Consider the following 15,708-nt stretch of genomic DNA (forward strand, 5'->3'; position numbering starts at 1 on the left):
TTAGTTGGTAATTAATTATTATTAATTATTTAATTACATTAATTATAGTAATTTTTTTATATATAATTTATTGTTATTCTTAATTAATTAATTGTGCAAAATAATATTAATTATTAAATTAAATTAATTACAGCAAATGTGCTAATATATTTACTTTATTGTTATTGTTAATTAATAATTAATTGGTAATTAAATAATATTAATTAATTTTGGGTACAGGGGTATTTTTAGGGTTCAGGGTCAGTTTTCAGTTCATGGGTACAGGGGTATTTTTAGGGTTCAGGGTCAGTTTTCAGTTCATGGGTAAAGGGGTATTTTTAGGGTTCAGGGTCAGTTTTCAGTTCATGGGTAAAGGGGTATTTTTAGGGTTCAGGGTCAGTTTTCAGTTTTTGGGTAAAGGGGTATTTTTAGGGTTCTGGGTCAGTTTTCAGTTCATGGGTAAAGGGGTATTTTTAGGGTTCAGGGTCAGTTTTCAGTTCATGGGTAAAGGGGTATTTTTAGGGTTCAGGGTCAGTTTTCAGTTTTTGGGTAAAGGGGTATTTTTAGGGTTCTGGGTCAGTTTTCAGTTCATGGGTAAAGGGGTATTTTTAGGGTTCAGGGTCAGTTTTCAGTTCATGGGTGAAGGGGTATTTTTAGGGTTCAGGGTCAGTTTTGGGTTTTTGGGTAAAGGGGTATTTTTAGGGTTCAGGGTCAGTTTTGGGTTTTTGGGGTACAGTCGTACAGGGTAAAAATAAAATTAATTTAAATTAAATCAATTAAATGAAATTAAAAAATATAAAATTACATTACATTATTAAGTTTTTAATTTATTTTAAATGTATATGTATTAGTTTTAAATTTTTAATTATGTTTTAATATTTTTATTTAATATTTGTAACATTATATGTATTTTATAATTATTTTTACATTATTATTAATACATTTAAAAAAACGATATTTTTAAATACGATATTTTTGTACTACGATATTATTTTTTCGATATTTTTGTACTTACCTTGTTAGGGATAGGATTCCTATATTTTTGACTTCGATATTTTTGTCCCGATATTTTTGTATTTCGATATTTTTGATTTCGATATTTTGTCAGACATTCGTGCCTGATCTATGAAAAATGCAGAAATCTGCACTCACAAATTATTTCCGATGTTGTATGTGCAGATTTCCAACTTTTTGAATTCACGAGTCTTTTATGCTGCACCTACAAACTTGGAAAAGTCCAATTTTTTAAACATACTTCTGTAAAAAAAATTGTTAGTTCCATTTGTATCCCCCGTAAGGATAACACAAACATGCAAATAACTTTGAAAATCAGGCCCAATGCGATTGACCAGCAATTCAAATCACATAGTTCAAATCGCCACTGAAAAAGCACCTCTCTGTGAAAGTTAAATGTAGTAGATGTAGTCATGTGAAATCATTATGGCTTCATTCAGGCACACTTTGGCCCGCTTTAGAAGTATTCTTGGGGATAGCGTTCCTGGCAGCGCAAAACGGTCCAGTGTTTTAGACCCAAATGTGAATCCACCTGACCAAAAGCAGGCGTCATCTCAAATTTCCCCAAAACCCTAATGTGGCTTTCCTTCTGAATGCACTAATGGTCTTAAAAACATTGGAATGTGATGTCTCTTTTCGTATAAGAAGCTGCTGGCAGGCTATCATCACTGGCCTGTTGCCTGAAGAGAAACATTCCAATGTGCTTCCTTTACCACAAATTCATCTCTGCTTTTCTCCTGCTTTGCTGTCGTTCTGGGAGGCACAACCTGTGTAGTTTGGCAAGAGAGATATATTATTTATGTTACACCGCTGGATCTTAGAGCTGCTGTTGCTCTGTGTCCATGGTTATAATACATAAAGTGGATTTCAGTTAGCCTATTTCTTATGTAATGTAATGTAAGGTGGATTTATAGAGCACAGCTTGTCGCTTGTGAGGGTATCTAGGAAGTAGCGGCCCGTGGTGGGAGTGCTGCCGGGTGGTGACGCGTGGCGGGGGAGAGGCAGGGTGGGGGGTGTAAATTCTGGAATATGGCCGCACAGAGGTAAGTAAACAAACAAATAAATAAAATGAATTTCGTTGCGCGCGCTGCATCGCATTTGGAGATGCAGCATGCACAGCGAGTTTACTACCCCCACCCTGCCCCTCCCCTGCCCCGCATCACCCCCCAATTTACTTACCTCTGTGCGGCCGTATTCCGGAGTTTACTACTTTACACCCTAACCCTCCGCGCCCTACGTCACCGCCTGGCAATACTCCCATCACGGGCTGCTACTGTATCTAGGTACGGAGTAGATGAGTGTAGACATGTGGTGAGGCTGGGCCTGAATAGAGGCAGTCTCGATGGTCCAGCAAGCTGACTAATTGAATAGCCACTTTTTCAGCTTCCTGCGGAATTCAAAAAGTGAGATGGAGGACCTGATGTGTTGCGGGAGGTCGTGCCGAGATTTGGCGGCTTGGTAGGAGAATGATTGACCTGTTCTGCTTCTGTGGAATATGGAGTGGGTATGTGCGAGTGAGAGTGATGCTGAGCCAAGTTGTCTGGTGGGTTGGTGGAAGTGAAGTCGGTGATTGAGGTGTGCATGTCTCATGTAGTGACTTGTATGTGTGTGTGTGCAGTTTGCACCAGCAGCACCTTCGTATGGGGAGCCAGTGGATCGCTCTGAGGAGTGGTGTAGTTTGGGTTCCGCACAGGACTTCAAGGACAAATCTGACAGCTGTATTTTGTATGCTTTGAAAGTCTGTGAAAAAGATGGGTTGGGATGCCAGCTTGGAGTGCGTTGAAAAAGTCCAATCTGCTTGTGAAAAGAGCCTGCATGGTTGTACATCTGGTGTCGAGTGGGAGCCATTTGAAGAGTTTACATAGCATGCAGAGGATGTGGAAGCATGAAGAGGTGACGGCATTGGAGAATTTTAATACTTGGATTGAGAAGGCGGTGGTGCTCCTCGCCCCTGAGTCTCAGCCTATGCGTTTTAAGAAACCCCTCACTAAGCCTTGGTTTTCTAGCTCTTTGAAATTGCAGAAACAGCAATGTAAAAGGCTAGAATGGAAATGGAGACAGGAGTACTGCACCATGGCCAAAACCTCCCTCAAAGAGGATCAAAAGATTTACTATGCTGCTATTGCTCAAGCTAAAAACTCAATCAAGCAATAACGCCTAATGCTAGTTTTAAGATCGTTCAAAGCTTTGTAGCTCCCAAAGCATAGATTGCAAACTCACCCCATCTCTTCCCTGGTGTGAAAAACTCTCTAGCTTCTTTTATTAACAAGGTCCGTGCTTTGCAATCCTAGTTCGACGACAGGAATAGACGTTCAGTAGCCATGGTTCCTGCCCTGCTGCCGTCTCCTCCCACCATTACATTTTCTGCTTTTGAACCTATTTCGGTTGAGGACTCGCTTGCTGTCCTTTCTACCCTCAAATTCGGCTCACCTGCAGATCCTTGTCCTGCAAAATTGCTGGCTGGCTCCTCCGCAGTGAATAATCCAATGATGATCTCGCTGATTATTGCATCCTTAGTGTCTGCCACTGTTCCCCTTTTGTGGAAGCAAGCGATGATCGTCCTGCTACTAAGAAAAATGCCTCTTGATCCCAAGCTTCCTGCCAACTATTGTCCTATTTCTCTGTTTCCTGCTGTGGCCAGGATTTGTGAGAAACTGGTTACCAAACAGTTGTCTGCCTTTGTGGAAGGGAACAACCTTCAGCACCCTGCACAATCGGGATTCAGAGCCGCCTATTGTACGGAATCTGCACTGGTGGAAATCTCAGAGTCAATGCACGTAACTTTAGACTCAGGGGGCAGGGTAGCTGTGGTCCTCATAGACCTGTCAGCAGCGTTTGACACTGTGCAACACACCCTGCTTTTTTCTCATCTTCAGGATATTGGCATAAGAAGTTCTACATGGGAGTGGCTGAAATCCTTCTTTGATGGTAGAACTCAGCATGTCTGGCAGCATGTCTGGATCCCTCCGGTTACGGCCAACCCCAAGAATTTACTGACTGGGGTTCCGCAGGCGTCGTCCTCAGCCCTTTACCGTTTAACATTTATATGTCCCCTCTCATTGGGACGGCAGAAGACTTGGGTGCCAAAGTAGTTGCTGATGACACTCAGCTTTTTTATACGTGGAAGAAAAATGAGACATCCTCTTTCCATGTCAAAACCTGCCTGACAGCAGTGTGTGACTGGCTCACTGCGGCCCAGCAAAAATGTAATGATGAAAAAACTGAGATCCTCCTTTTCAGCAATTGTCCTCCTCAGTACTGGCACTCCTTCTGGCCAGATGAGCCCCTCCGGCCTATACCATAAGGTCTACCTTTTAAGAACTTGGGGATCTGGTTTGATTGAAAGTTGAGCTTCAGCTCTCAGATCACCAAGTTGACGGCAATGTGCTTTGGTATTCTGAAATCACTGAAACAGTTTTTTCCTTTACTCCCTCTATTGGCAAAGGAAATGGTCAGACATGCACTCATTACCTCATGTATAGACTATGCAATGCACTGGATACGGGTCTGACTGACTAGCTCCTCTAGCAGCAGGGGAGAATAGCTTCTTCATGCAAGTTTTGGGCCTTCCAGCTAGCACCCCGTTAATCCCCTTGCAGTTAGATCTTGGCATTGCCCCGATTGAAGATGAGGTCGCTTTAAGACCCTTAACCTTCTGGCGTAGGCTGTGGGCGACCCCAGAACTAGCGGCATTTCAAGTAGAAACCAAAGAGCTATTATCCTACTCTGGGCTATTGAAAAAAGTTCCTTGGTTTGCACATGTAAAGCACGAATGTGTAAGGATAGGCAAACCAACTCTCTGGAGTAATCCAACGGAAACAAGCCCTCGGGTTCCTCGAGCTGTATTACGAAGGATCGTACCAAAAGCTTGAGGCGACCCTGTAAAATTTGAAATTAGGTGCCTTAACGACACAGTTCCTCACGGTGAAGGAGAACTATAAACTTGAACTCTTCCTGGACGATATTTCACCACAAGTAGCAAGGAAATTATATTTGCAGTTCAGATATAGCACCCTACCCCTGCGGGCTTTCACTATGATGGGCTGGGCAGTCCGAACATGGGTGCCCAGCGTGTAATAATCAAGAGGAGTCTGAACTTCATGTTTTATTTTTTTGCCCCGTGTACCAGGCAGCAAGGTGGTGTTGGCTTATACAGCTCTGCCGGAACTTGGGGTTTGTTCATTGTAGGGAGGCCTTTAGAGTTCTAAAGTATGACACCTCCAAGCCCATTGTTTTTGCTGTCTCCCGATTTTTAAACACAACGTGGGGAAGGAGATGGGTTTCCTTGAAAAGGAAAAACAATCAAAAATTGTAAATCAGCCCGCACTATTATTAGTAGAAGTGCCCAGCATGTGATCATCCCACTGTTTGCTAACGGGATACAGCTTTTTAAAGTTTTTATATTGAATGTGTTTTTTAACATAATCTTGCACTTTTAATTATTTATTAAAATATTGCTGCTATCTCGTGTGCATTGAGCATACTTACACTAAATGAATTGATTTGCCCCTGGTATCTATGTCTATGCACAGTGTTTTTCCCCCTCCCCTCTGCTACGTCTATTTTGTACTGTCCCAGTGAAATTGCTATGTTCTCATGTTTTGGCAACCTTTTTCTTTTGAATTTGATGTCCCTGTATTGTTTGGGTCGCTTAATTTTTATACTGCTTGCTCTTTTGTTCTTGTATACTTTTATGGTCCTAGTGACTGAAATAAAGGTTTTTGAACTGAACTGAACTATCTTTTAGACAAACTTCAGGTAGTTCAAAATGCTGCAGCCAGAACTCTGCTTAACCTCCCTAAGAGAACCAGCGTCAGGCAATACATCCATAACCTGCACTGGTTACCATTGAAAGCAAGGGTGAAATTCAAGTCCTTGGTTACGGCACACAATGCACTCCACGGTCTAGGCCCGGTGTCCGTTAAAAAACGCTTTCAGTTCTATGCGCCAATCAGGCAGCTTTGCTCTTCATCAATGCTGATGGCCTGCATCCCCAGGTTCCACCTTAAGAGAGTAGGTGACAACTCCCTTGCTTATAAGGCGGCAATGGCCTGGTACCAACTCCCTTTGGACTTATGCCGTCTGCAGGAGCCAAAATATTTTAGGAAGAGACTCAAGACTTTTCTCTTTAATGAAATAGTCCTTTCTTCTTCTCTCCTTTTCTCACAGGGCTCGCGCCGGGACACTCTATGGGCAGCTGCGACCAATACAAATGCTTTAACATAACATTGGCCTGAGACTTCATGGTGAGGTTGGTGTCCAGGATGAGGCCTAGGTTCCTAGCGTGATTGTTAGGGGTGGATGTGATTCCAAGATTGATGGGCCACCAGGCGGTGTCCCAAGGTGAGCTCTTATTTCCAAAGGGCAACACCAGTTTTGTTGATCTTGACTTTAAGACAGTTTTCTTTCATCTAATTGGCCACACTGGCCATGCTTTGTTTGAAGTTTTTCGTAGTGCTGATAATGTTTTCTGAGAGGGAAATAATAAGGTGGGTGTCTTCAGTGTAGGAGATGATGTTTAATTCCGTGAGATCTGATGTTTGCCAGAGGTGTTGTGTGCATATTAAGAAGTCTAGGACTGAGTTATGGTCCCTGTGGAACTCCTCAGAACGTTCCTTGGGTTGTGCTGTGAATGGTGAGAGTCTGACTCGTTGTCTTCTTCTGGAGAGGAATGAAGCTATCAATTATAGTGCTGGTCATTGTATTCCCGCTGTGTGTAGTCTGGTGATGTGTGTGTGGTGGCAAACAGTGTCAAAAGCAGCGAAGAGGTCAAGGGTGATGAAGGTGGCAGTCTGTCCACAGTCAAGGATGGTGTATATGTTGTCTCTGGCAGCAGTGATGCAGTTTTGGTTTCTGTGGTTGTTTTGGCATCTTGAGTCACAGTTGTCCAGGAGTTTGTGGCAGTGTCAGTGGTCAGAGAGTTGTCTGCTGATAGTTTTCTCAATTACTTTGGCTGGGAAGGGGAGTAGCGCAATGAGTCACTGGTTACGAAGTACTTCAGAGTCGGCTAAGGGATTTTGAGGAAGGTGGTGACTTCTGCATGTTTCCAGCTATCTGGGAATGTGTCTGTCTTGAAGGAGGTATTGATGATGGAAGAGAGTGCAGCGCTGATTTTGAGTCTTCCCAGATTGTATACATGGTTGGGGCATGGGCCTGTGGGAGTACCCTTGCTACAGTGTCCTCAATGGATACAGGGTTCCAAGCTGCCAGTTGGTAATCTTTGGTTGAGGCGGGTAGCAGGCTAGGAAGGTTGATGGGGGTGGCTGAGTGTTAGGTGTTAGAATGGATTTTTTAGCAGGCTAGTTCATGCGCCAAAGCCAAGCAGAAACCACCACTCTAGTCAGGCAAGGGAGTTACACGCCTAAACTAACCCCTGCTCACCCTCTTGGTAGCTTGGCATGAGCAATCAGGTTTATCTTAGAGGCAGTGTGTAAAGCATTTGCACATAACCGTTATACAGTGTAAGCACTACAAAAGGACCAGACCAGTTTCGAAAAATACCCAATATTTTTATATACTTAAGACAAGACCAAAAATGATTAAAATCCACAATACAGTACTTACAAGTCGGCAGTTATCAAAATACGCATTAAAAACAATTCCTTGATGTCAATAGCTCCATCATGAGCGAACAAATCCAAACAGCTCTGGCTGACCGCGGCGTCGCAGGCCAACTACGGTGTCAGGAAGGCCCGCAAACAGTACCTTTTAGAAATGCAGGCCATCGATGACCTCTCGTTGAGCCTCCGAAAACACGGCGTCCGCAGACGTCAGTTCCGGAGGTCGGTGCAGGAGTCGTTAGGGCCCTCGAAGTCACACGCGTTGCAGGTCGATCTCCTTTCTGGTGGAGTCAGGAGTGCTGGCATCGGCAGGCGTTGGGGGCTGCGGTACAAAGTGCAGCAGTGCGGCGTGTGGTGCCCTCAGGTTGCGGTGCGAGCAGCGGCTTGGTGGCGGCATCAGATGGCGTTGTCAGTGAGACCAGGGTCACGGTGCGAGATGAAGGCGGTGCTCATCACGGTACTGGCAGGTCATGGTGCAAGCAGCGGCATCGTCATTGCTGAAGCGCTGTCGTCGGCTGACGAACTGGAGTCGATAGCGCCGGCATCGGTAGGCCACGGCTGCGGTGCAGAATGAGGGCAGTGCCCAGTGTAACTTTATGAGCGGTGCCCTTGAACCACGGTGCAAGCAGCGGTGTTGATTCCGGCTTGGAGAGTCGTTGTTGGGGAGGCCAAGTCATTGTCGTGAAGCGAGGCGGTGCCGAGTGCAGTGCCCACAGGTCACGGTGCGAGCAGGAGCTCGGTGGCGGCATCAGCAGGCATCATCGGTGAGACCAGGGTCACGCTGCGGCATTGCGACGGTGCTCTCTGTGGTGCCCAAGCTTCGGCGTGAAATGAGGCGGTGCGGAGTGCGGTGCTCACAGGTCGCAGTGTGAGCAGCGGCACGGTGGTGGCATCATCAGGCATTGTCGGTGAGACCAGGGTCACAGTGCAGCATTGCGGTGATGCTCTCTGTGGTGCTCAGGCTTCGGCATGAAGCAAGGCGGTGCGGAGTGCGGTGCCCATAGGTCGTGGTGCGAGCACCGGCTCGGTGGCAGCATCAGCTGGTGTCGGCGGTGAGACCAGGGTCGTACTGCGGCATTGTGGCGGTGCCCCCTGCGGTGCCTTCAGGTCACGGAGTCGCAGCGGCGTAGTAGATGTCGTCGAGTTGCTTATCTTCTGTAGCAGCACAAAACGTACTGTCTCCAGTACTGAGGGCAGAAGAGCTTGAAGTCTTTGCTGTTCCTGAGACTTTGTGAACAAGGGGCAAGCTCTACCCTAAGCCCTTGGAGAAACTCACAAAAGTAGATTGCAGAAAGTTCGGTCCAGTTCTTTCACTGCCCAAGACAGAAGCAGCCACTACAGGCCAACACAGCAACGCACACAGCAAAGGGGTAGTTCCTCCTCACAGCTTCTCCAGCTCTTCTTCTTGGCAGTCTTCTTGATCCAAAAGAGTTCTAAAGTTCAGGGGTCTGGGCCCCAGTATTTGTAACCAAAAATCCTTTGATCCTCTAGGCAGAGGGTGTCTGTGCCAAGCCAGAACCAATTCTGCCTTCTCTGGTGTGAATTCCTGGAGGAGGTGGATATGGCATTGCCAGAGGCAGACCAGGCCTTTTGAGGTGCAAGGAAATCTCCTCCCACTTCCCCCATGGCAGCCCAGGTCTATTCAGCCATTTCCCGACCCTACCTAGACTATCTGGAGCCCTCCTGCTCCCCAGACTTCTGTCATCCGAAACCCAGACAGGCAATCCACATTACAGCAGAGGCACACGGGATGACTGAGCATGAAAATACCTACTTTCTAAAAGTGGTGTTTTCAAACACAGAATGTTAAAATCACCTTCACTAAAAGATGTATTTTAACATTCTGAGTTCAGGCCTACATAACTCGAATTTCTACCTTGTTCCCTGGGTCAGTTTAGGATTATAAGATGTTATAATCAAACTGCCCATTCTGCCCTATGAGAACAGGTAACCTTGCAATAGTGGAAAACGAAATAGGCTGTAATTCACTATCAGGACACACACCAGGGAATGGCCTACCTTTCACATACACTGCACCCTGCCCACATGGGTACCTTGGGCCTACCTTAGGAGTGCCTGACATGTAAGAAAAGGGAAGGTTAGGGACTGGCTAGTGTGTGCATGGGCCAAGTCGACATGAAAGTTACAAACTGCATGCAGACTCTGCAATGGCAGGTCTGAGGTACCTTTTCCGGGCTACTTACGTGGGTGGCACAATCCGTGCTGCAGGCCCACTAGTAGCATTTGATTTACAGGCCCTGGCACACTCAGTTAACTCTACTATTTGGAAAACGGGGGACCCCTACAATAATAATAAGTTTGCTATATGTAGGGAAACAACACTTTGGAAAAAAGTACACTTATAGCAAACATTCAATTAATAAGTGCCAACTCTCTCAAACAAGGAAATTAGATAAAACAATTGCAGAAAGTATGACCTTAAATGTGCTACTATAAATATAGCAACACATTTTATATTGATATACAAAACTTTTTATTTGATATATATAGTTACACCGAGCATTCTTATTTCATTAAATATATTCATTTTCAGTTTTGATAATAAATTCAGTGCAAATAAGTTAGATGGTAAGCAATTCACATTAATACAGAAAAAAACAAACAAAACATAAACATATACTACAACAAGTCACACTGGACCGGTCAATATTCTATTGTAGTAGGCAAAGCGGTTGGTTTTGACTATGCGCGTTTCGGCATTCTGCCTTCATCAGGTGATCGGCATTCGCACATAAACTGAACAGGACAAAAACTAGGGAAAAAAATATAAAAGTATATATATATATGTACCTATTAGAAAAAGGTTGCATAATGATAATTTACATATCCTATATACAGATATCAACAAGAGAGACTAGGTCATTATTTACAAAAAATGTACACACTATATTACACTGTTTACAAAAAAAGCAGCTCATACGTTATAATCCTAGTTACATATCAACTTGGACAAATATCCTAGACAGATTTCATGTTCTAATGCATATCACATAATGTATCTACTCATGTTCTCCTGATATTCTACCTGACATATGTATGTCATATTGATACTAGACACCGGGTTATGGTTGTAACATTTATAAACTAATGTCATAATATAGGACATCTCCGGATATGTTATCATTTCTCTTCCGACCATTACCATCAGATAGAATATAAAGACAGGGACCACTAGTCCTGAATAGAACAGAAGAATAGGCAGTGAAAGCTAACCAGTTAACTCTACTAGGGACTGACAAGGAACTCAAATATTCAATCATGGAAACACCAATCCATAACACAATTTACACAGAGAGCATATGCACTTTACCACTGATTAGTAGTGGTAAAGTGCCCAGAGTCCTAAAACCAACACAAATAAGTCAGGAAAAAATAGGAGGAAGAAGCAAAATGTTTGAGGATAACCCGGCAAAAAGGGCCATTTGCAACACCAGGGTATTTTTCATGGAAAAGAGTGAAAGAGGTTGCGGCAGCGTTTATGTAAAGGGGTGAATGTATGGGTTGCAGCTGTTGGGTTAGTGAATTACTTGATGATGGCAAAAAGTTCTTTGCAGTTGTTGGAGCTAGACTTGATTCTCAGGGTAAGGGCCTTTTTCTTGGTCTCTTTTACTTGATGGTGATAGTGTCTGTTGGACTTGGCCCTTTTTGCAGGGTCATCCCAGAACGTTTTGCCTTCCTCCTGTATTTTTTTCTAACCGGTAGTTGGTGGTTTTATGACTCTGGGCACTTTATCACTGCTGATCAGTGCTAATGTGCATGTGCTCTCTATGGTGAACTTGGTAAGGTTGGGCAACCCCTGTTTCACATATTTAATGTATCTATCAGTCCCTTGTACAGTGGTATCCCGTGTACCCAGGGCCAGTATATTAAATGTTACTGATCGGCTCACAGCGCTGCTTGTGCCGCCCACCAAAGTAGCCTTTCAAACCTTTCTCATGCCTCTGCCACTGCAGGGCCAGCAGTGCAGTGTACTGCTCTGTGACGTGGCACATAAAGTGGTTGCCACGTCTGTGTCTCCCCTTTTACTACACATCACTCACCCCTAAGGTAGGCCCTAGCTAGCCCTATGGCCAGGATGCGGTGTAGGTAAAAGTTAGGACATGTGCCTTAACTATGCAGCATGTTCTTGTTGTGACAACCAACCTATTAGGTTTCTCACTGCCATGAGGCTGCCCTCTCATAGGAATGCATTAAGGATTCTCTGATATGTGCACCAGTGGCAATTCTTGATCTGAGAGGGGTAGCGTGATCAAGTTTGGTATGTTTGCAATAATAGTGATACATCCTGCTTATTGGTGAAAGCAGATTTATTATTACTATTTTAGAAATGCTACTTTTAAAAGTGCCTGTTGCAGCAGCAGCTGTGTAGAGTCCATAAAAGCCTGCAGATGTTAGACGGCGACTGTAATTTACTGAAGAAAGTTTAGGGCCCTGGGTGGAAGTCTCACTTGGTACAAGCAGGCCCCAGTTTTGTCGCTGCCGCCTGTAGGAATTTGATTGATTTAACATTTAAGGTAGTGTTCACTGGATGTCTGGCATGCAGGGCGTCAGCCTCACATGTTCCTTTCCCCAGTCTGTGTGCTACAAATCTGGCATTGAGCCAAATGGATACATGCAAGCAAGGTACTTCTGCTGGATCCAAGGGGTATAAGAGTTAATCACTGTCCAAGCATGCAAACGCTTGCTCTGTGTTGTCAGGTCATCCAGCCTTGATAGACTTTTTGCTGTAGTTGCTGTAAGTTTTTTTAAAAGCAGATTGTGAAAAAAAATTCCCATGCTTCTGTGTGCAAGAGGTATTTTAGCTTGTCTTGAAGGTGGCACTTAAGCGAGGATCCTGCGCTATCTAAGTCTTGCCAAATTATGTAGAGGGACGAGTCTGAGCCTATGGCATTAGGACCATGGTTCCTGGTGCTGGGTGTGGGCCAGATGTGTAACAGCACAGATTGGGTTGCCTTTGGCATGCTGGCAGCATGCCTCCTGTTGATGTGCATCGCCACGCTGCAGTCTCCATTAAGTAGGGCCTTGGAGAGTGGGAGAAGCTTGGAGGGCTCTGTGCAAGATCAGCAAGAGCGGGAAAGTCCGGGCGGGAATGGCAAGGTGGGAAAACACAATGGGCCTCATTTATGAGGCCTTGCGTCAGTTTTCCGCTTCCGATGCGTCACTTTTTGTGACGCATTGGCGGCGTAAAACATGCCTCCTGGTGCGCACTATTTACAAAGTGATGCGTCACTTTGTAAACCCCTGCGCTACATTATACCTGCGTCAGGTATAATGTATGCAGGGGGGGCGTTCCCCCTCAAAAAGCTTCGTAGAACTGACGAAGTGAAATCTATGAGATTTCACTGCGTCACTTCTAGGACGCCGTTGTGTCTAAATCTTGCGCCTGCCTCACAGCAGGCGTAAGACTGACGCAGGTCCTTTCACATGGGGCTTGCCCCATGTGAAAGGACGCATTGCTGGAGTTGCGTCACTTTTGTGACACACTCCAGCAATGCGTCACTTTTGCGCTTACAGATACGTCAGAAATACTGACGAATCTGTAACTCCTTGCGACATGATGCGTCATACTGTAAATATGACGCATCAGGTATGTCGCAAGGAGGGCGCACTGAGAAGTGACGCCTCGCTGCTTTCACGCAGCGATGCGTCATTTCTCATAAATGAGGCCCAATAGGTGGAGCAAGTACGGGGGCATATACTGACAGAAAAGACCAAGGTGCAAAATGAAGCAGTAAGAGGATCAAAAGATACAAAAAGGAACAGTTAAGAGGAACAAAGGATGAAAAAACAACCTGTTAAACAGAGACAGGGGGTAGATAGAATGGACGGCACAAACTGGTCCAGCGTCTCCAGGTGGTGCAGAACTCTGCTGCCCGGGCAATCTTCGGTCTTGGTAGGCGAGCCTGTGCCTCGGGGTTGCTTCAGAAGCTTCATTGCCTCCCTATTAGGAAGCGGATCCTGTTTAAGTCCCTGACCCTGATGCATAAAGCTCTGCATGGATCAGGGGCGGGATATCTGCAGCGGAGGCTGAACTTTTATCATCCAGTTCGTTCTCTCCGCTCGGAATCCCTCTTTAAAGCTGTGGTTCCACGGGTAAGGAAGGCTCGCGCTGGAGGGAGATCCTTTAGCTGTCGAGCTCCCCAGGTGTGGAATTCGCTTCCGCTTGCCTTGCGTAGTGTTTCCAATCTGCTTCAGTTTAGGAGGAGCCTGAAGACGTGGCTTTTTAACTCTTAGTCTGTTTCTTTATTAAATGGTTTGTTTTATTTTCCTTTAGGTTTCTGTTTTTACTGTGTTGTGTTACCTTTTATCAGCCGTTGGTGGAAAAAGCGTCGGGACACTCCTGTTCGAGTAGCCGTACGCTATACAAAAACAACGTAACATAACATAACAACATAACAAGAAGCCCAGTTATTGAGTCGGTGCAGCACAAGCAGCTAACAAGAACAATGGCAGAAGACTGACACCAACACGAGTCAGAAGGGTAGGGCGAGGTCCAGGTTGCACTGAAGCAGAATAAAGATGCCTGGGCACCTTCCAATAACTGATAATTGGATGTCTTTCTTTTCTCAGTTTCCTGCTCCTGATCCAGTGGATTTTCCCCCTTTTCTTGGGTTTGAGCCACCCAGGAGCATTTCTGTCTCACCACATTTTGACTAGATGAGTTGCACCTTTCCACTGCTGACATCAGGCAATTCGTTTTCTAGTTCCATATTTGTATGCCATTTGACTTTTAGCAGTTGATGGCAAGGCATGTCTCTTCATCTTTCATCTGGTGTGCCGACAACTGGTTGCTTCCTCCTACCCCTCTCTCTTTCCCCTGTGTGTGATATTCTCTCACACCTTGTGATGGACTTCCCCCATTCCCATTCATCACTGCACCCTGCATCTCTCATGCTTCTTCCTTGTTATATTATCCCTACCATCATTGCTTCCCTCACACCTCACCACTCGCCTCATGTATCGCCTTCACTTGGTGCCCCCTCACTCGTTGCCTTGAATGTAAGCCATGTTCAGCCAGTAGTAGCAGCAATGTGCTTTGGAAAGGAATGATGCTGTCATATATGGCTCTTCCTGGAGTAATGGTCTGGTTAAAATGATGGTATACAACACAGTAATGGATGGAATGCTTGAATTCAGCTCAGCCACTGGTAGACACTTAGAGCAGCATCCAAATCCATCATGATTTTGCACATCATGCCACCTCAGTTTGGACCTAGGTATATGCAAATGAGTCTTGACCCTGTTCTAATAGGAACAGTCCAGCCCAAACTGCCAAGCCAGGCCCTCCCTGAACCGGAACACAAGCAACCCAGTGGCTGAGATTAATTCAGGCATTCCATCCATCATGTTGTCACTTTCCACTCTCTCTTCATCATCATAGCTTCTTTTGCCCTCTCTATCAACATTTCTTCCTTTCATCCATCATTTCTTCCACCTTTAGCACCCATCATCATTACATCCCTCCTGCCCCTGTTGTCATCGCTTTCCCCCTACGCCATACTTTCCCATCATTTTTTGCATTCTGCCCTCTCTTCCAACTGACATTGCTTTGCTCCTGCCTACCTTCCACCATATCTTCCATTGTGCCCCTGCTGTCCGTGTTTCTCTCCATTGTTGCTTCTTTTCCACCTCTCCCTTGCCATCATTGCTTCCTTTCTGCCTCCTCACACGATTGCCAATGCTTCCCTCCTGCACATTCTACCTCGCCATCATTCCTTCCCTCCTGCTCTGCCACCATTATTTCCCTCCTGCCACCCTACCATCAATGCATCCGACCTGTGGCTGGCTTCAATATTTACTTCCCTCCTGTCCCCTCTTCTGCTGTCATCACTTCCCTCTTGCTTCCCTGTAACCACTGTCTTTGCTTTCCTCCTTCCCCCTTGCTCCCACTGTCATTGTTTCCCTTCTGCCCTTCCCCACCGTCAATGCTTCCCTCCTTCCTAGGCTGCCCCCTGCTGTCATTGTGTCCATCCTGTTTCCCCTGTCATGGTTGCTTCCCTTCCTAACACTTCTTCACAATTTATTTGGATCCACCATTAATGCCTCTGCTTCTTCTGCAGCGACCACTTTCTCTATGCTGTTTTCTGGTTTCTCAAAGGGCAGTGTCAGAGACACGTGTAGAAGGGAATTAAAA

Source organism: Lissotriton helveticus, chromosome 6, assembly GCF_964261635.1.
Source record: "Lissotriton helveticus chromosome 6, aLisHel1.1, whole genome shotgun sequence".
Taxonomy (NCBI): Eukaryota; Metazoa; Chordata; class Amphibia; order Caudata; family Salamandridae; genus Lissotriton; species Lissotriton helveticus.